This window comes from Sus scrofa, chromosome 15, assembly GCF_000003025.6.
Source record: "Sus scrofa isolate TJ Tabasco breed Duroc chromosome 15, Sscrofa11.1, whole genome shotgun sequence".
Taxonomy (NCBI): Eukaryota; Metazoa; Chordata; class Mammalia; order Artiodactyla; family Suidae; genus Sus; species Sus scrofa.
The window spans coordinates 7,794,244-7,817,291 of NC_010457.5; the positions used below are offsets into that span (position 1 = coordinate 7,794,244).

The 23,048-nt window shown below is 35.5% G+C and overlaps 1 protein-coding gene and 1 long non-coding RNA gene across 26 annotated transcripts in view; both read left to right on the plus strand.

Moving 5' to 3' along the window:
- Positions 1-23,048, plus strand: part of GTDC1 (glycosyltransferase like domain containing 1) — a 476,816-nt gene that overhangs the window by 108,275 nt on the left and 345,493 nt on the right. The gene's annotated exons all lie outside the window — the stretch shown is intronic.
- Positions 1,612-8,157, plus strand: LOC110256945. Its single transcript, XR_002339028.1, has 2 exons — positions 1,612-2,715; positions 3,024-8,157. It is a non-coding gene; the product is annotated as an uncharacterized LOC110256945 (long non-coding RNA).

Genomic DNA, 23,048 nt, shown 5'->3' on the forward strand with positions numbered 1-23,048 from the left:
TTGTTTAGCATCTCAAGCTGAAAATAAATTGTAAACTCTCCATTTGTAGGAGAAATTCCTGGTGTTTAAATATATGTAGCTGAGAGAGGTCTCGGGGGGTGGGATGGTTTGACCAGTATCCCCTGAGGCTAGTTATCTTATGGGTTTTTTTCTAAGCTTGTTTCCATGTTTCCCCTTTATCAGCATATATTGAGAACTTTTATGTTATGCACCAATGCCTATGCTAGTACTGGTGCTATTAAGGGAGACTTGACAAACATGGTCATACAGTGCTGGCCCTTCATAAGCATTTAGTAAACTCTTTGTTGATTGAAAGAAAGTTTAGTGCCTATATACCCACTTGCTATAATAGTGGCTTGGATTAAATAATCTGATTGAAAACCATCAGTGATTCGCCTTGCATATGTAAAAATCCAGGTTATGCACAGGGCTTTTTAACAGGGCATTGCCTACCTCTGCAACCTCATCTCTCATCCCTGGCATCTCATTAATCAGCTATCGTAGCAGCACTGGCCTTGTAAACTTACTCTGAAATGTCAAGTTCTTTCCTGCTTCAGGTCCTGTTGCTTCTTGCTGATTCCTCAGCTGGTAACCCTAACTCAGTCCCCCTCCCTACACCTGTGCTTACTTCTTCCCATCCTTCACCTCTCAGAGGGCCCTTCCATCGCCACTCTATCTGAAACAAGCCCTTGATTTTCAGCATCCTTTTTTCCCCCATCTGTAATTAAATTGCATATTATTTGTAATTATTTTGTTTTATTTTTTCTTTTTCATTTTTCTGTTAAGTACCATGATGACAAGAGCCATATTTGTTTTGTGTACCATTTTTATACTCAGTGCCTAGTATGCTTCCTAGTAGATAGTAACTGTTGAGTAAAGATGGTTGAATGAATGATTTTATATCTATGGGTTTGAAAATACAAACTAAACATGATTGTAATTGGCTTTGCTAGTTTCCTTATTTTTTTCTGCTCTCAGCACTACTAATATCCTGTGTCCAGGGATGTTATTTCTTCTGCACAGAAACTGCTTAAACACATTTATGGATTTGTGTTACCCAGTACTATGGGATTAAACTAAAAAACTCCCCATGGCATGTACTCACTAATTTTTATGAGTTTTATTAATCATACTATGAAATCATTCATCATCCATTATGTGAATTTTGATAATAGAATTTATAATTTTCTGGACTTTCCCTTGTATAAAAGTGTTTCTGGAAAAAATGGCTTTTAGTTCAGGAAACTTTATAGTATCTAGAATATACTTGCGATATTTTATAAACTTCACATGACTGTATTTTAATGCTTTTTAGTTTGGTAGTGGCCACCCATGAAGAGTGGCTTTGTAATTTATGGTGCAGAAGCTATAGGATAAATGAGAGATTAGAATTTGGCCTCAGGAAGTATTTAGCTTGGCTACTACAATTATTTAAGCATGTAAAAAATTTTATTACTTTTTTTTTTTAGAGCCACACCCACAGCATATGGAGGTTCCCAGGCTACAGGTCTAATTGGAGCTACAGCTGCTGGCCTACACCACAGCCACAGCAATGCCAGATCTGAACTGCGTCTTTGACCTACACCACAGCTCAGGGAAACGCCAGATTCTTAACCCACTGAGTGAGGCCAGGGATGGAACCCACCAACCTCATGGTTCCTGGTCAGATTTGTTTCCACTGCGCCAGGATGAGAACTCCTGTCCTGTTTTATTACTTTATTATCCCCTCTTATTATTAAACGTTTTATTACTTTTAAGACAGATAGTCTTACTTTGGGTCACAAATACATCTAGTTGCCATTGTTTTATATGGACCTTCTTTATTTATTTTACTTAACTGGCCCATGTAGTGCTGTGTTTGTAGCCCCTGGTTTAGATTCCAAGAATGTGTCTTCAGATAATCTTTAATAAAATGTATTTAAATTTACACATACATAAAAGAGTTTATTAAACGAATATAAATCACTTGAGTTGGAATATATTATAGTAGGGTTCTGATCCCAGCACTTCCATCAATTAATTGTTTGGCCTTGGAAAAATATTTCTTGACTCTCGAGTCTTACTTTTTCATCTCTTACCGAAGGTTTTGGTTTCTTCTATTGAGTTCTAGGATGTCACAAATAAATTAAAATCAAGATTTAAGGAATTTTAACACAAAAGACAAATTTGTTCTGTCTCACATTCAACTCTGTTATCCATCACTGCTTCATTTAATACAGGAATTCTGTGTCTTGTGTATCTTGAATATTTTACTTTTAGTTTTAGTGTTGAGACTTTGTTGCAATGCTTCTTTCTAGTAGTGCTTATATCTTTTGAGTTGTTCTGATATGACTTATTTGTTTGAATCTTCTGTTCCAGCCTCAGAATTTCATGATTATGTTTGCCTTTTCAAAGAGAAGGTGCTTGACCTTTGTGTTAGCTGTCTGTCTCTGTAGGGCATGGAACATTAGACACGTACACTAAGTACTGAAAATATTACCGTAGACCTCACACAGAAGAATCAGTACTGCAGAGAGGGCAGCATTCACTAAAGAAGTCCAGAGGAGGGAGTCTAATTCTGGAAATTCTGCGGTAGACCTGAGAAGATGTTGGAGATTTTTAGCAGATGGAGGCGAAATGGAGCAGTGCTATAGGAGAAAGAAGTGCTGTGAACAAAGGTATTACATGCAGGAAAACTGGGAATGTTTGTAGGAGAAGGAAGTGTTGTGAACAAAGGTATTTTTTTTTTTTTTTTGTCTTTTTTTTTGTCTTTTTGTCCTTTGTTGTTGTTGTTGCTATTTCTTGGGCCGCTCCTGCGGCATATGGAGTTTCCCAGGCTAGGGGTTGAATCGGAGCTGTAGCCACCGGCCTACGCCAGAGCCACAGCAAAGCGGGATCCGAGCCGCGTCTGCAACCTACACCACAGCTCACGGCAACGCCGGATCGTCAACCCACTGAGCAAGGGCAGGGACCGAACCCGCAACCTCATGGTTCCTAGTCGGATTCGTTAACCACTGCGCCACGACGGGAACTCCTGAACAAAGGTATTAATGCAGGAAAATTGGGGAATGTTTGGAAATCTCTAAAATTTTAGTTTAGCATGACTATATTCTGAGTTAAAAGCAGTTTTGGGATGTCAGGTTGGGAGGATAAGGCAGATTTTGTCTAGTTCATGAATATTCTTGAATTTAAGGTTAAGAATTTAGGGAGCTTTTGCTTTAGGTTGTGAGTATCCTTTGAAGGCTTTATTACTCAGACTTTATTGGTTGCACATGATAGAATCCAATTCTAAATCTCTTAGTTGCATAAAGGACAATGTATTGGCTCATATAACTGAAAGTCCCAGAGTGGTTGGCTACAGGCAAAGCCGGATCCAGTGGTTCATTAGGCTTCTTGTTTTCTTGACTCTACTTTCCTCTGGCTTGGCTGTCTCCAAATAGATTTCTCTCAGAGTTAAGTTTACATCTCACCAGCTTAGTTATTCTAGCTGAAAGTGAGTGCTCCTCTTTTGGTAAATGTAACAAAAGTTCCAGATCGAGTGAAAGGACTTTTTAAAAACCTTAAGGTCTTTGAACTTGTTACTGTGACAAAAGGCATCTAATGTCATGATTGGCTAGGCCTGGATCACATGGCCACTTTGGGATCAACCTCATTCAAACCTTATGAACTGAGCACAAGAGAGCAAGAGGGAAATTGCATTGTTGTTATTTAAAAAGGAGGATACAATGTTTTGCATACAAAACATGGTGAGTACTACAGTCAAATATGGGAGTGAGGTAAGGAAAGCTGTGCATGGGACAATTACAGCAATATAGGATGGAGACCATGGATGAAGGTAGAGATGGCTGTTGGATTCTTAACATCTAATGTAGAAATAGTGAGATACTGAATAAGTATAATGATAGTAGGAATGCAAAATAGTAAAGGAATTAGCAATATGAAGGGTACTTGTGTTGTTTGCATTTCACTAGTAATAAAATTTGTTTAGGAGCCAAACTGAAATTTACCCTCATCCTGTCTATGAGAAAAGAATTTGGGATACAAATTAATTTAGGCAAAAATCTCAGAGATTACAGTTTAAATATTTTAGTAGTTACAATTATTTTAAAAATAGCTGGCCAATTGTAAATCACCCATAAAATTATTACATCAGTGTGTTTACTTTGGCAACATTTTAAATTACTCCATGTATTTCAATGTATCAAAACCTTCTTTTCTTAAAAAAAATAATGTAACTCTGCCTTTTTTTCTATTTAAATAAAATTTACAGTGTATATGATATATACATGTATGTGTGTGTAATATGTACATATACATAATCAATAAGTGATTCAATGCTTGGTATTTAACTTCTCAAACTTATCACCCCTCCCACCTCAAAAAAGGGAAAAGTCAGGTATCAAGTGCATCTCTAGAGTTCTTATTTTATGTTAAATCCTGAAGTGAAAATGAATGAGTGAAGCTTGTGTTTGCTTCTCTACTCAGTACAGAAAAGTCAGTCTCTTTCTCACTGGTCTGGACTAGTGAGGCACACATTTGAAGAACACACATACTTCATGCCAGACACAAATGATAAAAAGATGGTAAGGCAGTATGCTTTAGGAATGGAGTTTTTTCTCTTGAATATAGTTCTATTCCTTTTATTTATTTTCTCCAGTACTCTTTGGACAATATTCACTTGAATCAGCCTTTCTAAAGCAGTTATGTTTCTAGGAAAACCCCTCATGCTTGGTAACCTGTCTTTGCCTACAATAGTAGATACACAATGTAGGGGATTTTTAGCCCATGGTTTCTCTGTGCATCCAGTATTGATACAGATATTTATTTCTATACAAACTGTTTTGGTGGGTTCAAAAATTTTTAGAAAATGAAAGTGGATAAGACTATGAACTAGTTTTTGTCATTATGCTTTTTTTTTTAATTCCATCGTAAGCTTAAATAAAATGAAAGAAATTTCGTGAATTCCAGTTATATTAAAGGCATATGTTATTCGTATCGTGTGTGTGTGTGTGTGTGTGTGTGTGTGTGTGTGGCATTTGTATGGTAGTTTCTCATTCAGATGTAGCGATTCTTAGCTTTCGTTTTGCAACATTGCCGAGTGTCTTCAATTTTCTCAAAGGAGATTTTTTTTTTTTTAAACTTTTAAAAACAAAACCATCAACTCACTTTTATTGAGAAAACATTTTCTATACCATTTTATAAGGGGATTGCTGACAGGAATTCAAGCAATAGCTCAGTGCCATTATCACCAAGGTTTGGGAATCCTTGATTCTTATGATGGTTGAAATGAGATTATAACTCAGGAATTCATAAAAAGTGATTAGTAAAACTATGCAGTCGTCTTAGTAGCAGTATTATTATTTTTACCGAATGCTCAAAAATACTTAATGACATTTGTATTTTATTTGCAAGTATTTTTTTTTTAAATATAAGAGAAGATAAGTAGAGGTTAAGAATTAAAGTCTTTTTGGTTCTGAAATTTGAGTATTGAGTATTTAATATGTAAGGAGAGTTTATGTTAAGTAATTGTTTTTTTGTCTGATTTTGGTGTTTAGAACTGGGCGTAGAAAAAAGAAGATACACATACACAAACACGCAAGAAGGAGGAACAGTGGCAATTTTAGAGTAGAACTACCTGAAAAACATTCAGGCTTTTGGAAACATGATCTTAGTATTTGCCTTCTTTCAATCAGTTTTATTTTAGATAAAATGCTGACAGATGGTAGTGATCCACTTGAACAGTGTTGAGTTTTCTTTCTTTTTTTTCCCATGGAAAAAAGCTCCCAGAAAACTTTTATTCTTTAATATGTTCAACATGCATATGTTTTACATGTATTAACTGGTATTAAAAATGCAGTTTCTAATTAGATGTCTAAATCCGAGAGGAGTTGTGGTGAGTATTAGCCTCTTAGAATTTCTGAAAAAGAAAGTTTTGATGAATAGGTTTTTTTTTTTTTTTTTTTTTTTTGCTATTGCATCCTTCAGCCCACTCTAGCCCCAGAATCTAAGGAATTTGAATTATCAATGTTTTTCAGCTTTTATGTTCAAATTTCAACTATATATTGTCATGTTTGATGATAAATCTTTAAGATACTGATTTATGTCAAACCTTGGAGAATTCAAGGTATTTATATTCTATTATGATCTGTTTTATATTACAGCAAAAAATTAATACTTAAGTTATTAAGGATTTAGGGTTTAGACTGGTGTAAGTAGTTACTCACTTGATATGTCTTAGGTTTTAGAAAAATTGTAGGAAATCTCCAAAGTAATATTGCAACCTGGTTTTGTTTGGTATTTTTGTTTTACATTTTAAATTGTGGGGGTGACGGGGAAACCCCTTCTCTACCTAGTTATCTGTATGAGTCACCTGAAATCTTCCTTCTAATGGAAGTTAATGAAATGGTGCCCTTGAGTCAATATTTCCACATTTGCAATTTAGAATATTCAGTTTGAGCTCATCAGCATTCATTTTCATTTCTGTTTTACTTTTAATTTGTCATGCAGTTTTTTTTCAACTGGTGAGCACATCAAACCAAGAATGACTTTTTTCTTCATAGACATGGAGTGTCCGTTGTTCTCTCGCTTAATTTGGTCTTGCTGACTAATGTGGTATTTGTTCACAGCTCCAAACCACAGATTAGGCACATAGATATTGACTAATCCCAACTTACAGATATTATCCCCACAAGGTGAATTCCTTCAGTGCTTGGGCATTCCTAGGAACGGTGGGTTTTGATTTTCTCTTGTATCTATTACACATTTTATTACATAATAGCTGTGAGGGAGCAGGAGGGAGCACTGGACTAGAAGTCAGAGGAACTGAGTTCAAGGCATCATTCAGCCACTAACCTTTCTAAAGGCAAATCACTCTTTTTCTGTATCTGCATTTGCAAAAACAATGAAAATAAAAAATAACACCCTTCCCATTTATCTTCAGGGATGTTAAGAGGATCAAAGGAGAATATTTTGTAAACTGAAGAATAAGATGCTGTGGTGAAGTTAGAATTTGTGCTGTTCTGTGTAACTCATTTGCTCTGATATTTTTAAGTTATTTAATTTCTAGTCTTTATCTCTTTTAAAATGTAAGGAGAAGAAATGGCATGAAATTAACACCTTAATAAAAAAAATAATGCTTAAAGAGTGTTTGACCCATGGGCACAATATGCTACTGTGTTTGTTCCTTGATACAGATGGTTCATAGTGATTGGGTTGGGAGAGATGATAGTGTGGATATTATTCACAGATTTTTGGTTTCTGTTTATTTTAGTTCTGGTATCAATTTTGATTTATGGCTGAACAGCAACAATGAATTAAATATTATAGTTAAAATAGTGGTTATATTTATATTTCTGTAATTAGAAAAAGTCAAATAATAATTCACCATTTTCTTCAACTAATATTTGTATAATGACTCATGTTTGATAAGGTACTTTGCTAGGTACCTGATTTGAAAGTATGTAAAAGAATGCTTTGTTTACGAAAAGGTAAGTTGGAGGGTGGTTGAATTGCATCCTTATCTTATAATGACTAAAGTATTAAAGACAATAAAAGTGTACATTTGCCTCATGGATCTGAAGGTTTTACAATATTTTTTAAAGAAAAGTATTTTAAACCTATGAAAAAATGACTAATTTTCAAATACAAAATAGTTATTTCACATATATAGTATCATCTCTTTAAAACCCCAGAGCAAATAATTATGTGAATGTTTGAACATGCAGAAATCTCACATTAATTTTAATAAAAGAATAACAACTGAATATCATAACTGCCAAAAAATATTTGTTAAATGGAAATAAATGTTCTGATATTTTCTTCAAGTTGATATGATTTTAGTAAGCATAACAAAAGTTTCTTTTCTTGTTCACAATAGAAATGATCATTTTGGGAGTTCCCGTCATGGTATAGTGGAAATGAATCCGACTAGGAACCATGAGGTTGTGGGTTCCATCCCTGGCCTCGCTCGGTGGGTTAAGGATCCGGTGTTGCTGTGAGCTGTGGTGTAGCTTGCCGATGCAGCTCAGATCTGGCATTGCTGTGGCTGTGGTGTAGGCCGGCGGCTGTAGCTCCAATTAGACCCGTAGCTGGGAACCTCCATATGCCTCGGGTGTGGCCCTGAAAAAAAAAAAAAAGACCATTTCACATTTCAGGTTTCAGGTCAGCTGTATCATAGGTCACCACATCGTGCATATTATTTAGCTGGAATATATCTTTAAAACTTATTATAGGGAGTTCTCGTCATGGCTCAGTGGTTAATGAATCCGACTAGGAACCATGAGGTTGTGGGTTCGACCCCTGGCCTTGTTCAGTGGGTTAAGGATCCGGCGTTGCTGTGAGCTGTGGTGTAGGTGGCAGATGCGGCTCTGGTCCTGCGTTGCTGTGGCTCTGGTGTAGGCCGGCGGCTACAGCTCTGATTCTACTCCTAGCCTGGGAACCTCCATATGCTGCGGGAGCGGCCCAAGAAAATGGCAAAAAGACAAAATAAATAAATAAATAAAATAAAATAATAAAACTTATTGTAAATATTCTTGAAAGCTTTGTATTAGTTGTTAAAATTTTGAAAAGACCTTATATATACCAGTTTTTCTTTTTATTTTTCTGTAGAAATAGGCTTTCCGTATTTCTTTAAAAATTTTATTTCTTTAAAAATCTCTGAATACACTTTTACCTTTGCTAATTGGGGCTGAAGGTAAAATATGCTGCAGGTGAGTTGGAGAAATATATTTGCCCAGATTGTTGCAGAGAGAGAGAGACCTAACCTGCTCATTTGGCTTCCTTCCTGTCTTTAGACATTCTGTCTGAAGTATTTCTTATACCTGATTTGAGTTAAGCAAAGCTAAACCCTCTAACTACTCAGAACCCTGTTCTATTTCCCTCCCTTCCAGACTGTTCTAAATCTTCTTTCATCCATCTCTTTTGTCCTTCACCTTCAATATTTCACATAGCTCACTAAATAGCAAGCAATTCTGAATAGCTGTTAATAATGTTTTACTTTTGGTCACTGCCAGGCAGTGTTGCCTATTCCGTTACACCTGGACAGTATTAGTAATAGCAAGGAAATTGTCATTCTTTGAGTGGATGAGAGAAAAAAGAAATATTTGTAAAGTAACAAATAATTAACTCATGGAGTTTTGAGCAACTGAGATTCAAAAGCAAATATCCAAAGTATAATGATATTTAACATTGCCCCTTTCTTGAACTTTTTAAAGCAAGACCACCATAAATTTGCACAGAAAATATTTTATTAATGTTTCTAAGTTCCTTGAGGGTAGAGGCTTTGTCTCTTTTCACAACTATTCCCAAGGTCTAATTCTTAGTGTTGGGTAAATATTTGTTGGATAAATGACTAAATAATCCTAAGAAATATCAATAAAATTCATAAGACATACAGTCTTTGCTCTGTGCAATATTCCATGAGTGTCTACAGGTAAGAGATAACATAGAAAAACAATTCTAGCTGATCTTCTAGCATTTAAGACATTATTTAGCAGTTGCTTTACATGCTTTACAAGGTTATATATCCTATTTTCTTTTTCTTCTTTCTTCTTTGTTCACCTCATTGCAGTGTCCTGCATGTAGCTGCTTAATACTTTTAAAAATGTTTGCATAACTACAGTGCTTTACTTCAGTAGAAATACTTCATGCTCGTTATAATTACCTGTTCCTTACAGTGGAGAAGGTGGCTGTTTTAGTGGTTTTCACTTTGTTCTTTTGGATTCTTTTTCAAGTAGCAAAAGATGTAGCTATAATGAGTTTGAAACATATCAGGGAGAACTTAAATGATAGATAGAAGCTGTAAGATGGAAATACCGAGGCTTTTCTTTTTCCATGATACGTGGCACTGTGCACAAAACGGTTATCAGTTGCTCGTTTACAGACAGAAAAACTTGAGTTTAGGAAATGGAAATGCAGTGAGAAAAAAATGGTTTCATTAGACTTAAACTTCCTGATAAGTTGTTAAAACCCATGACTTTTTTGGAAGTGTACAGATTATGATGACAGAAGAGAATAGTGGAGGAACAAGAGTGATATATACTCCCTTAGGTTTGCCAGTTGACTTGGCAGTGAGCCAGTTTATGAGGTTAACTTTGTAGAAATAGTTTATCACTGTTTTTGCAGGTAGTATTGCTTGACCTTTGTAGCCATTTTGAGTATTTTCAACCATTTATAGAAGCATACCCTCCTAACTCTTCCTGTTTGTATTTTAATTATTTACCATATTCCTTGCACATTACTAAATACTTTTATAATTGTCTATTTTTGGAAGTGTCATCAATTTGACCATCCTCTTGTTCAGTCTTCTCTGTTAAATATCTTTCTTGTCAAATAAAACCCTAAATATCTCTCATTTTCAATTCAGTATACAGTTGGGCCTTGATCAACTAGGGGTTATCTGCACACACACACACACACACAACTTGGGAATCCCAGTATAACTTTACTGTTGGCCCTCTGTATCTGCAATTCTGCATCTAAGGATTCAACCAACTGAGGATCCTTTAGTACCTATTTTTGTACCTGTTTATTGAGAAAAAAATGTATAAGAGGGCCTGCACAGTTCAAACCTGTGTTGTTCATGAGTCAATAGTACTGTGTTTCTGAATTTTTTGTTTTATAATCATTTATTTACCACTTAACTGTAAATTATGTGTTATTAATGGCATTCTCAATGCCAAATTTAATATCTCTTTTTTCCCCTCACTTCTCTCAGCCCTTTCTTGCTTTAGATCCCTTTAAACACACTTTCTTACTTGGCATTAATTTTGACCTCAGCTCAAGGGCAGAAACTTTTTTGACCTCTTTTAGGTCACTCTGACTAGTTGTTCTTTTGTTGCTTCTTGTCATTTCTCCTTTCCACGACTTTTGAATTAAAGCACTGTCCTATGTCTTGTTGTAAACCTTTCATCTGGCTCTTCTGTTAAAACTTTTCAGAAATGTATAAATGTATATTTTAGTAATCACCAGTTTTTGAACATTTTCTCTGCAATAGATCCTGGTGAATACTTTAAAATGGTTTAGCTTATTTAAATCTTACAACAACCCTGCGAGTTAAACTTATTACCACCATTTATTATATAAGGAAACTGAAGCTGAGGAGTTTAATTATTTGTCAAACATCCAAATAGCCACTCAGGGGCAGAGATGGGATCCATCCTAGTCCTCTGTGACTCAGTAGCCAAACCTATAACTGCTACTTACTGTTGCTTCTCTTCCAACTTCTCTTATGTTGGTAGCTTTTGCTGCTTTACCCTAAAATGTAAGAACCATCATTCTCTTCTCAGTGTACACTCAGGTTTTTAATCATATATACTTACCATGAATTCATCTGTGGAGGATACACTTTATTTTTTTCTTTTTTAGGGGCACAGGAAGTTCCCAGGCTAAGGGTTGAATTGGAGTTGCAACTGCTGGCCACAGCCACAGCCACAGCAATTCCAGAGCCCAGCTGTGTCTGTGACCTACATCACAGCTCATGACAATGCCAGATCCTTAACCCATTGAGTGAGGCCAGGGATTGAACCTGTGTCCTCATGGATACTAGTTGGGTTCATTATTGCTGAGCCATGGCGGGAACTCTGAGGATAGACCTTCCCCATAGGATACCAGGGGGTGCCATCTCTTCCAACTTAGGATACCAGGGGATGCCATCTCTTCCCTCTTAAGTTTCTTCTCATCTATTTCTAGCCCTTTGGGCACACTGCTCTACTGCACTGCCTCACTATCTCTCCATCCCCAGCCTCAATATGCTTTCTCTGGTGTGGTGCTGCTAAGGTAGAAGCTCTTAGGCATCCTGTTTTTCCATGACTTTGTTCTCACGGAGGCAGCTTTTGGGGGATGTTTTGGCTTGTGACCCAGGCTCAGTCAGATCACAGGTGGATAGGTAGGTATGACATGTCTTTATGAGGAGGAAAATCACTGAAGCCAATTGTATTCTTTTTCTTGAGAATTTGAATGAAGAAATATAAGTAAACTGGGGCAGTCAGTGGTGGAACTTGTAGTCAAAGGTTCCTGAGGCAGGATCTAGAGAGGTCATAATGGGTCATGTTCCAGCTGAAGTGATGGGAGAACAGAAACTCTCAGTAAGCAGAGGTAGATTAGGAGGAACAAAGCAGATGCACAGAGAGATGAGATGCCATGAGAAAGATACCTGGTGTCCTAGGTGAAGGAAATATGGGAGGAATAACTAGTCCTCAGATCTCTACTAGACAACTTTCTAGTCCATGTCTCAGCCCTTATAGGAAACTTCATTTTATTTGAGATAAATTTTGCCCTGTTCCTTAGTCTTCAAAGAGCCTGTCCTAGTTCTTATTAAGGCACCAGTAGTTATTAGTAGTTTGTTGTATTATCCCAGCTAAGATTAAAGTCCCTGGAATGTATACTTCCTGGCTATGATTTTGCCCATATTATGTTTGGTTTGGTATAAAAGTAAATTTTGGGATTCTCTTGCTTCAGCCATCCTTCAGCAGTTTTCATGAGTAATAGCATCTTGCTATCAGCTTGATTTAGTTATCAAAAGACTTCAGTTATTTTTCTAACAAGTAAATCCTTACTTATATGGTTAAAGAATGGTCATCTGGTCCGTTCCTTGTGACAATTCTGTCTTAAGTATATTCTCCATTCTGGTCAAGGTAACTTGCTTCCTGTATGTATATGGCATCTCCTGTTTTTGATTTGACTGAGTGGCCATATGGAAAAGCTTAAGTATATACAAAGTAGAGGGGATAATGAACTCATTTACCCTTTAACAATTATAGATAAATGACCAATCTTGTTCTATCTAAACTCTGCCTAGATCTTTCCCACTCTGGATTATATTGAAGCAAATTCCTGATGGTTCCATTTGTAGGTCTACATATCTCATTGTGTATCTCTAAATGAAAAACTCTCTTAAAAATAAATCATAACTGTAATATCATTATCACCCTGATAAAAATCCTAAGTAATTCCTCAGGATTGTTAAATATTTCTTAACCTTAAAGTACTATATTTACTGTAAAATAGGACCCTCTTATGTAATAAAGAAGAGAGAAAACAATTTCTCAGGACCTAGAGCATGCTCAGGTTGCTGTGGACCAAATGGCTGCCCAGTGGAAGCTTCCTTTTGCCGAAGGAGCTTGAGTCTGGCACTTCTTATTTAAGAAATCATTAAATGATGTTGATTTAGTGGCACACTTAACATCTTTAATGCTTTGTATTCCCTTACTTTGTATTCCTACATCTTATAGATTGCTTTGCATTATATAAATAGTGCCCTCTGGAGCTGTGAGAACAAAACCTGCACTGCTATAGGGGGCAGCCCAGCCTCTAGGTGGGCCCTGGGCATCCGTGTTTAGATTTAAATATCTCATAAAATGTTTTAAAAGTGCGACCAGGGTTGAGAATGCTGGTCTGAAATACCCTATTTGGGCTTAGTACAAACAGTAGTATTATCTATTATACTTTATCTTCATTAGTTCAAGATTGTAAGTATAAATATAACTCAGTAATTCTCTTAGCTTTGTTTCACTTGCTGGGTATTTCCTTTCTTTTTGTTTTGTTATTATTCAGGGATAATTATAGTAGTATGAAACATTCTGTCCACATAAAAGCTTATCGAAATGGTTAAAGTCCTTGCTAATAAAGAAACCACTAATTGGACAGATTGTTGTTTTGTATTAGTGATATTAATTATTTTTTAATCAGAGCACAAATTTTTTTTAAGGAATGTTGCTATTATACTTCTTTTATTCCCCACTACTTGAGTTATTTAAATAGTCAGATAATTTTCTTTTTTTGAAAACTTGATTATGCTTGGTCTGTAGATTGGACAGAGACAAGTATAATAATTCCTTACAGTGTTATGAAGTTTAAACCCTCAGTCCATAGCCATACCTTGCCTGTCCCTAAATCATCTGCTTTTCTTTCTTTCTAGCTCTGTGTGTTCATATATGTATAAATATGACATTTACCCTTTGCAGAAGGATTCCACATAATGTCATTAATTTTCTTTTCACTCTTGTATGGTATGAATGTCAGCTCTTCCTTTCTATGTTCAGAAGCAAATGGTTTATCTATTTTCAAAAATAAAAGTAGTAAATTAGACTTGGCTAAGATAGTAACCTGTTCATACGATCAAAAGCATTACTTCTTAATGGTGTGAAAGCTTAAATTTAAAAAAAAAATATTAGGTATTGAACTCTTTTGGTTCAGTAAAACATTTCTTGGAATTCCTTTAATAACTTTTTTAACTTGCTTGGCTATCTCATATTATACTGGTGTGAATATTAATTTTCTAAGGCTTCTATAACAGCAGAATTTATTCTGTTACAGTTCTTGAGGCTAGAAGAATAAAATCAAGTGTTGGAAAGACTATACATCCTCTGAAGGCTCTAGGGAAGAATCTTTTCTTGCCTCTGCTTGGCTTCTGGTGGCTTCCTGCAATCTTGGGTATTTCTTGTCTTGTTGCTGCATCACTGCAGTCTTTACCTCTGTTTCACATGACCTTCCCTGTGTGTTTTTCTTTGTGTCCTTTCCTCTTTTTATAAGGACAGAAGTCATTGAATATAGAGCCGTGCTTATCTACTACGACCTCATCTTGACTTGATTACCAGGGGTTAAGATTTAAATATATCATTTTGGACAATACAGTTCAATCCACTACACCATCCTCAATGAATTCACTATGTCATATGGTGCCTGTTACTTTCTCGGCTTTCAGTAAATTTTTGTTAAATAAAGGACTGCCTGGTACCATCATGTACATACTGTAAGCCATAATGGAGTTATTGATTGTGGAACTATTGTAGTTAAGAATCATAACCCATTCCCTCCATGAGAAAGTGTGATGTATTAGCTTCAGTTTGTCAGTAAAGGCAACAAAAAAGTTTCAGTGACTTGGCTATAGTCACATAGGTAGTTGTCCACCAGGTGGTATGGAAAAAATGTTAATTATATGTCTCCCATTATAGAGCCTTTGTGATACCACTTTGTTTTTCTCTTATTTGTTAGTATTTTTAGATATTAATACTGATATTGAGATAACATGACAGGTATTAGCATAGTTCAGACTTTAAAGCTCTTCTAACCAAACTGCTGTCATTTTACAGCTGAGGAAACAGAGGTCTGGAAAGGTTAAGTGAGTTGTTGAAAACCAGAGGTAGGTGATGACATTTCTGGATGGGTCCTGAGTGTTTAGTAATGAATTCTATAGTGCAAATCTAATGTGGCAAATTTGATAGCACCTAGAGGACACAGATGAAAATCAAGAACAGGCTCAAAAATAAATACTGAAAAAATCAGAAATAATCTACCATTTGATCCAGCAATCCCACTGCTGGGCATCTATCCAGAGAAAACCATGACACGAAAAGACACATGTACTCCAGTGTTCATTGTAGCACTATTTGCAATAGCCAAGACATGGAAACAACCTAAATGTCCATTGGCAGAGGAGTGGATAAAGAAGATGTGCTACATTTACACCACGGAATATTACTCAGCCATTAAAAGGAACAAAATACTGGCATTTTTAGCAACATGGATAGACCTAGAAATTATCATGCTAAGTGAAGTCAGTCAGACAATGAGACACCAAAATCAAATGCTATCACTTACATGTGGAATCTGAAAAAAGGACACAATGAACTTCTTTGCAGAACAGATACTGACTCAACAGACTTTGAAAAACTTATGGTTTCCAAAGGAGAGAGGTTAGGGGATGGGGGGATGCTGGGGGTTTGGGATGGAATATAAAATTGGGTTGTGATGATCATTGTACAACTAAATGTAATAAAGTCATTGAGTAATAAAAAAAATAAAGGCAAAGGTAAGAGATGACTTAATGAATCAGCAATGTTGTTCTCTTGCCACTGAAGGCAAATGTGGAAAATCAGGCTCAAACTTCAAGAACTGCAGATTTGGGTTTGTTTTTGAACTGGATAGTCTGACAATGGGATTGTTAGGAATTATCATGGGTCATCTGAAGAAACTGAACTCTGCCCCCCTCACCCAAAACAAAACAAAGACAAAATCCACTTACTAGTTTGGTCTTACCTGGAGACTTGTAATTTTTTTTCATATCCATTTGTTTTATACTTTGCTTCTTGGCTTAGTCCACTTCAGTGCTTCCTCCTCAGAGGACAACTTTAAATTTTCATTATGAGGAGAGGCTTTTGTATACTACGATCACAGTCTCTGAAATTCTTGAACCTGTGGCTCATTGGGGTATTGTTTGGGATAGATTAAGAAAGAAGTGGAAATTATAGGCCAATATCTTTGATGAATATAAATGTAAAAATTCTCAACAAAATTTTAACCAACCAAATCCAACAACAAATAAAAAAGATCATATACACGGCCAAATGGGATTCATCCTAAGTTCAAAAGGATGGTTCAACGTATGAAAATCAGTCAACATCATATACCACATTAACAAAAGAAAAAACTACATGATCATTTCAATAGCTGCAGAAAAAGCATTTGACAAGATCCAACATCCATTCATGATAAAAACTCTTACCAAAGTGCGTATAGAAGGGACATACTTTAACATAATAAAAGCCATTTATGACAAACCCACAGCCAATATAATACTCAATGGAGAAAAACTGAAAGCCTTCCCACTAAAATCTGGAACAAGACAAGGATGCCCACTCTCACCACTTTTAATCAACGTTGTATTGAAAGTCCTGGCCACAGCAATTAGAGAAACAAAAGAAATAAAAGGTATCTAAATTGGAAGAGAAGAGGTAAAATTGTCACTGTATGCAGATGACATGATACTATATATAGAAAACTCTGAGAACTCTACACAAAAACTACTCGAACTGATCAACAAATTCAGCAAAGTAGCAGGATACAAGATCAACATTCAGAAATTGGTTGCATTTCTGTATGCTAACAATGAAATGGAAAAGGAATACAAAAATACAATACCTTTTAATATCACACCCCCAAAATTAAATACCTAGGACTAAACCTGACCAAGGAGGTGAAAGATTTATATGCTGAGAACTATAAAACATTCATCAAGGAAATTAAAGAGGATTCAAAGAAATGAAAAGCTATTCCATACTCCTGGATTGGAAGAATTAATATTGTAAAAATGTCCATACTACCCAAAGCAATCTACAGATTTAATGCAATCCCTATCAAATTACCCATGACATTTTTTTATAGAACTAGAACAAACAATCCAAAAATTTATGGAGAATCTTAAAAACCCAGAATTGCCAAAGCAAAAACCAAGCAGGAGGCATAATTCCCCCATACTTCAGACAATATCACAAATCTACAGTAATCAAGACAGTGTGGCACTGGTACCAAAACAGACAGACCAATGGAACAGAATAGAGAACCCAGAAATAAACCCAGACACCTATGGTCCGTTAATCTTCAACAAATGAGGCAAGAATATAAAATGAGAAAAAGGTAGTCTCTTCAGAAAGTGGTGCTGGGGAAACTGGACAGCTTCATGTAAATCCGTGAAACTAGAACACACTCTCACACCATGCACAAAAATAAATTCAAAATGGCCTAAAGCCTCAAATGCAAGGTAAGACACCACAAAAACTCCTAGAAGAGAACATAGGCAAAAAAATTCTCTGACATAAACTGTACAAATGTTTTCTTAGGTCAGTCTCCCAAGGCAATAGAAATAACAAAAATAAACCAATGGAACCTAATCAAACTGACAAGCTTTTGCACAGCAAAGGAAACATAAAAAAACACACAAACAAGCAAACCCAAAACAACCTGTGGAGTGGGAGAAAATAGTTGCCAACCATACAACCAACAAGGACTTAATCTCCAAAATATAAAAAACTGCTCATACAACTCAACAGCAAAAAAAAAAAAAAAAAAAAAAAAAAATCCAATCAGAAAATGGGCAGAAGAACTAGTGATTTCTCAAAAGAAGAAATATGAATGGCCAACAGGCACATGAAAAAAGGCTCAACATCCCTAATTAGAGAAGTTCAAATCAAAACTACAGTGAGGTTCACCTCACACCATTCAGAATGACTGTTATTAATGAGTCTACAAATAACAAATGCTGGAGAAGGTGTGTAGAAAAGGGAACCTTCCTACACTGTTGATGGGAATGTAAGTTGGTTCACCACTATGGAAAACAGTGTGGAGATACCTCAGAAAACTAAATATAGAACTACTAGATGATCCAGCAGTCCCATTCCTGGGCATATATCTGGACAAAACTTTCATCGAAAAAGACACATGCACCCCTATCTTCATTACAACACTATTCACAATAGCCCAGACATGGAAACAACCTAAATGTCCATCGACAATTGAACAGATTAAGAAGATATGATACATATACACAATGGAATAATTCCCAGCCATAAAAAGAACAAAATAATGCCTTTTGCAGCAACATGGATGGAACTAGAGACTCTCATACTAAGTGAAGTAAATCAGAAAGAGAAAGACAAATACCATATGATATCACTTATATGTGGAACCTAATATGTGGCACAAACCTATCTACAGACCAGAAACAAACTCATGGACATAGAGAACAGACTTGTGGTTGCCAAGGGTGAGGGAGTGGGATGGACTGGAAATTCGGGGTTAGTAGATGCAAACTATTGCATTTGGAGTGGATAAGCAATGAGGTCTTGCTGTGTGTAGCACAGGGAACTATATCTAATCACTCGTGGAAGATAATATGAGAAAAAGAATGTATATATGTATAACTGGGTCACTTTGCTGTACTGCAGAAGTTGACAGAACATTGTAACTCAACTATAATAAAAAATAATAAAAAAAAGTAGACAGGATGGAATAGCATGGGACAATTCAAAATACCAAGTTTCCACTTGTGTGTCTGATGAAAAAGTTGGAGAAATTCTACTTAATTCAACTGTGTAGGATGTCAGCTTTGGATTTCTTTTTAAAATACCAACTCATCAAGAGTTATGTAGACCCCCAGTGGATGACTGTGAAACGTTAACAGTACAGATGCATGTGTGGCCTAATACATTTATCCAAATGTTGCCATTTATTAGCCATAAGATTTGGGGAAATTGCTTAGCTTGTGTGAGGCTCAATTTTCTTGTCTCTTAAAATGCAACAGATAATAATGCAATGGAGTTCTTTTGTGGTGAAGTGGGTTAAGGATCTGGTGTTGTCGCTTCAGTGACTTGGATTGCTGCTGTGGCGTGGGTTTGACCCCTGGCCCAGGAACTTCCTCATGCCACAGTTGCAGATAATAATGATAATTGTTATTATTATTATTATTATTATAAAGCAGTGATATTGTGAACATGAAATTAAACCAAATGAGATAAGGTATGTAAGGAGCCTGACATAATGTCTGGTACAATGTTATGCCTCATACATTGTACAGCATTTCTTTATGTGTATTTAACACTGTACAATTTTCTCTCATCCTACATTACCTCATCTTTCAATTGAAACTCAGTAGCGATCAAGAAAGGTGGTGATAACATCTTTCTTAAACATGAGAAGGTTGAGTTTCAGAGAGTGATTAGTTCAGTATCATATGGCTATTTATGCTTAGGTTTTCTGATTCCTAGACCAGAAGCATTAGCCTTTTACCCACTTTATTTAAACTTCTAACTTCCTCATACACTTCTTTAAGTTTCTAGCTATAGGTTTAAGGGGTTAAGGGAGCCAGTGCTTTAATGGAATTCTTGATGCTTTTAAGTCTGTGTGCAAATGAAATAGCCTACTTAAAGGCTTTGGAAAATAATTTCAAATGCTAAACAAACACATGAAATTTAAATTTTAAAAAATTATTTTGTTATCACATTTATTTTCTTAATAATCACATTTTCTTTATTTTGTGGTAAATCAGAAACATCTAGAAAACCATCAGTTCCAAAAAAGAAAAGAAAAACTTCCTATAGTCATTTTTCTGTTCTAGTTACTGTATTAGCCTTGTTCAAATATTCTCTTAATGGCAAATTCTGTATTGCTCCTAAGGCTTTTGTTGAAGAATTCCTGAGAATTATAGCTCCCTATTTTTTGTTGGAGGAACTAATTTTATTAACATGTGGCAATTAAACTGACACTAGGAATTATGAGCAAATAATGTAGGGCACTGCAACATTGCAAGATTATCTTTTTTTTTTTTTTTAAGTTCACTGAAAGAAAACATTTCCAATAACTGTTAACAACTGTAGAAAATCTTGTGAAAAATTGATGGAAAGTACTCCACTCTTCTGCCATACCTGGGATTTAAAAAAGAAAGTTTGGACCACATATATACAGGATACCCCCCTCTACCTCTGTAAACTTCCTTCAATGTAAAGAGCTCAGGCAGGTGTTATTAATAAAAAATAATAATAAAAAACCCTTCTATTTTAAATAAGGATGCTAGTCTGCCAGCTTTGAAGCTCACACATACTCTCTAACTTATCCCAGCTTTTGCTCATCTGGTCTGTAAATGGCTCCTTTCATGTGGTCAGCCCACGAGTCGTGCGTAGTGCCGCTCAATCACGCCACTGTACGTCGCCATCATGAGGGTGGTTTGCATGATTTGCATTTCCTGTACTGTTTGAGCTTCAATGAGCTCCAAGCGCCACGTATGAAGAAACCACTGCCAAATAATGCAATGATTTTAGTCGAACCAGATGAGCTTGTGCTGGAGTCAGACTACCAAGTGGAGTTGGGAGGGGAAGGGGTGTTGTCAAGATTTCCTGTTAAAAAGGATTGCTCAAGATGTCCATACATGCAAGATGTGAATTTCTTAGCAAATCTGGCCATGGAATATAAGAAGGTTACTTTTAGGAAGATACGGCCGAAGTGCTGTGGTAAATAACCATATATATGTTAGTCTTAGAAAATTCAGTGTTTTATATTTTAGTGAACATCATGATGCCAATGTAATTATTTATTGTGACAATAATACATTTTGATGACATTAATTTCTAACCATACAGAGTTAAATTTAGCCAAAATTAAATTGATTATATTGATTACTTGTCCCCTTGTCCTGTGAAAGAAAGCTTATATTTTATTAAAAAGATGATCGATAAATGCTGTCGGACAACTATGACAGAAATGGCATAGTAGTGGGCCAATGAATAGCTACTAAAGTGGGGAAGGGAGGAAAAAAAAAAAAAAAAAAAAAAAAAACCTTGTACCAGATACTAGTCTTCATGAAAAACATAGACAGATGGGGAGACAGACCTATATGATGCCACAAATAGATGAATATCTTGTAAGGATTTCAAGCAAATGTTGAATGATCCAGTGAAATTTTAAAAGTTGGTTTAAAAGTATATCTTCTGCTTAAAATAGTGTTTATTCTGCTCACCTGAAACCCAACCTGTAAATTGTGCATGAAATGTTTTATCAATATTCGGCAAAAATAATATAGACTGAAACTATATAATGACAGAGGTATTAAAAAGCATCTCAGTAATATCATCACTTTAATTTTCTTAGACGTCTTGTACTCAGATATGCTATCATAATACCTGCAAGAAAAACCAGCAGTAATTCTGTTAACCATTAATTAATAATAGTCTCAAAAGTTTCCATTCTTGAATAGAGACAATTGAAGGATACTCTCTTTTCCTATATAATGTATATGTCATAAAAATGTACCTAATAACTAGCTGTGGATGCTACTCTATAGTTTAGTACCAGTTCACTTGATTATATCATACCAGTTAATCAGTGTCTATCATGTGTCCCCAACAGCAGTTTTAAAATATTCTAAAGGGGAGCTTCGAAGCTATAGGTACTTAATTGAGGAAATTACTGTGCTATTATTTATATTAAGAAAAGGTAGGAACCTTATCTGGATGAAAAAATAATGTATTATTATATGTATCATAAAATGGTTTTGCAGGTTGCATCTATCTTGCAGTCATCTATGCCTGAAGACATTCTTGTGTGATGAGGATTGGAGTGTTAAAGGCTCCTCTTTACTTTTTAATTCCTTTTTATACTTTACTTGCTAATTTCCACTTTTAACACTAATCTTACATTGGTATATGACTTAATCCTTATCTAATGTTCAGTTTGGCACTTTCAGATTGTTAGTAGATTATCTGCCATGAAAAATCTTAAACCAGGGAGCACTTTTTTCAGAGAGCCTGAATTTGAAGGAGGGAAAATTTGCCCTCCAGAGGTCGTTCAAGTATCCAACTTAATATTATCACTGATATTGTTAGAATGTTGCATTTTAAATAATGTCATAATTGTTATATAGATTATCAAATTTATTACTTATTAGGTAAAGTAGTTTTAAAAACATTGAGCTTATTATTGGAGATTTTAGTTTTACGTAAATATACTTGAATAATGAATAATATTGTATCAACCTTTCTTTGAACATTCTTCTTGGTTACTTAGTTCCTAAGAAACTATTTTTTCAAACCTAAAAATAATTGTATTTTTAGATGTTTAATCCCATGGGGGAAAGGAACACATTTTGCATTGCTTGTCTTTAATTTATTAAGCAATTCTGTAATGCACTCTGTGCACAGATCATGAAAACCACTGGCACACATTTTTCTGACCTCACAGCATAAGCTACACTCTTGTGGCAATCCCGGCAAATGTGTTTATAAAGATTCCAGCAATAATAGTCTTGTGACTAAATAAGAAACAGAAGCTAAAGCTGAGACCAAACAGATACCTATCGGTTTCCTTGAGTTTAATCTGATTAAAACATGGCTCTCAAAAACTTTAAATACATGTCATGTCAGAGAGGCGATAGACGATAAATATAGTTCATGACAGGAAATTGTTATTAAATCAGCATTACCAGTGAATCTGTTATGGAAATTTCCCTGTAATTTAGTTAGGGTTCCCCCATTTTTCACCTCCAGTGCATCACTATACGTTTCTGCTTTAATGTTAAGTATGTAATTTTCTGTCGACTGAAAGGCACTTTTCCTACTTTTAAATAGCACACATCTTTATTGTTATTACTAATCAAATAAGAACTGGCTCTTGACTTCAACTAGGAAAAAATGATACGCTGCATAAAAGAGAATCCATACGGGTCATTGGTCACCATGACCTAAATACCACAAACCTAAAGGCTATAACCACCTGACTCTTCACAAGAGTAAGAGGTTGTTTTGAAT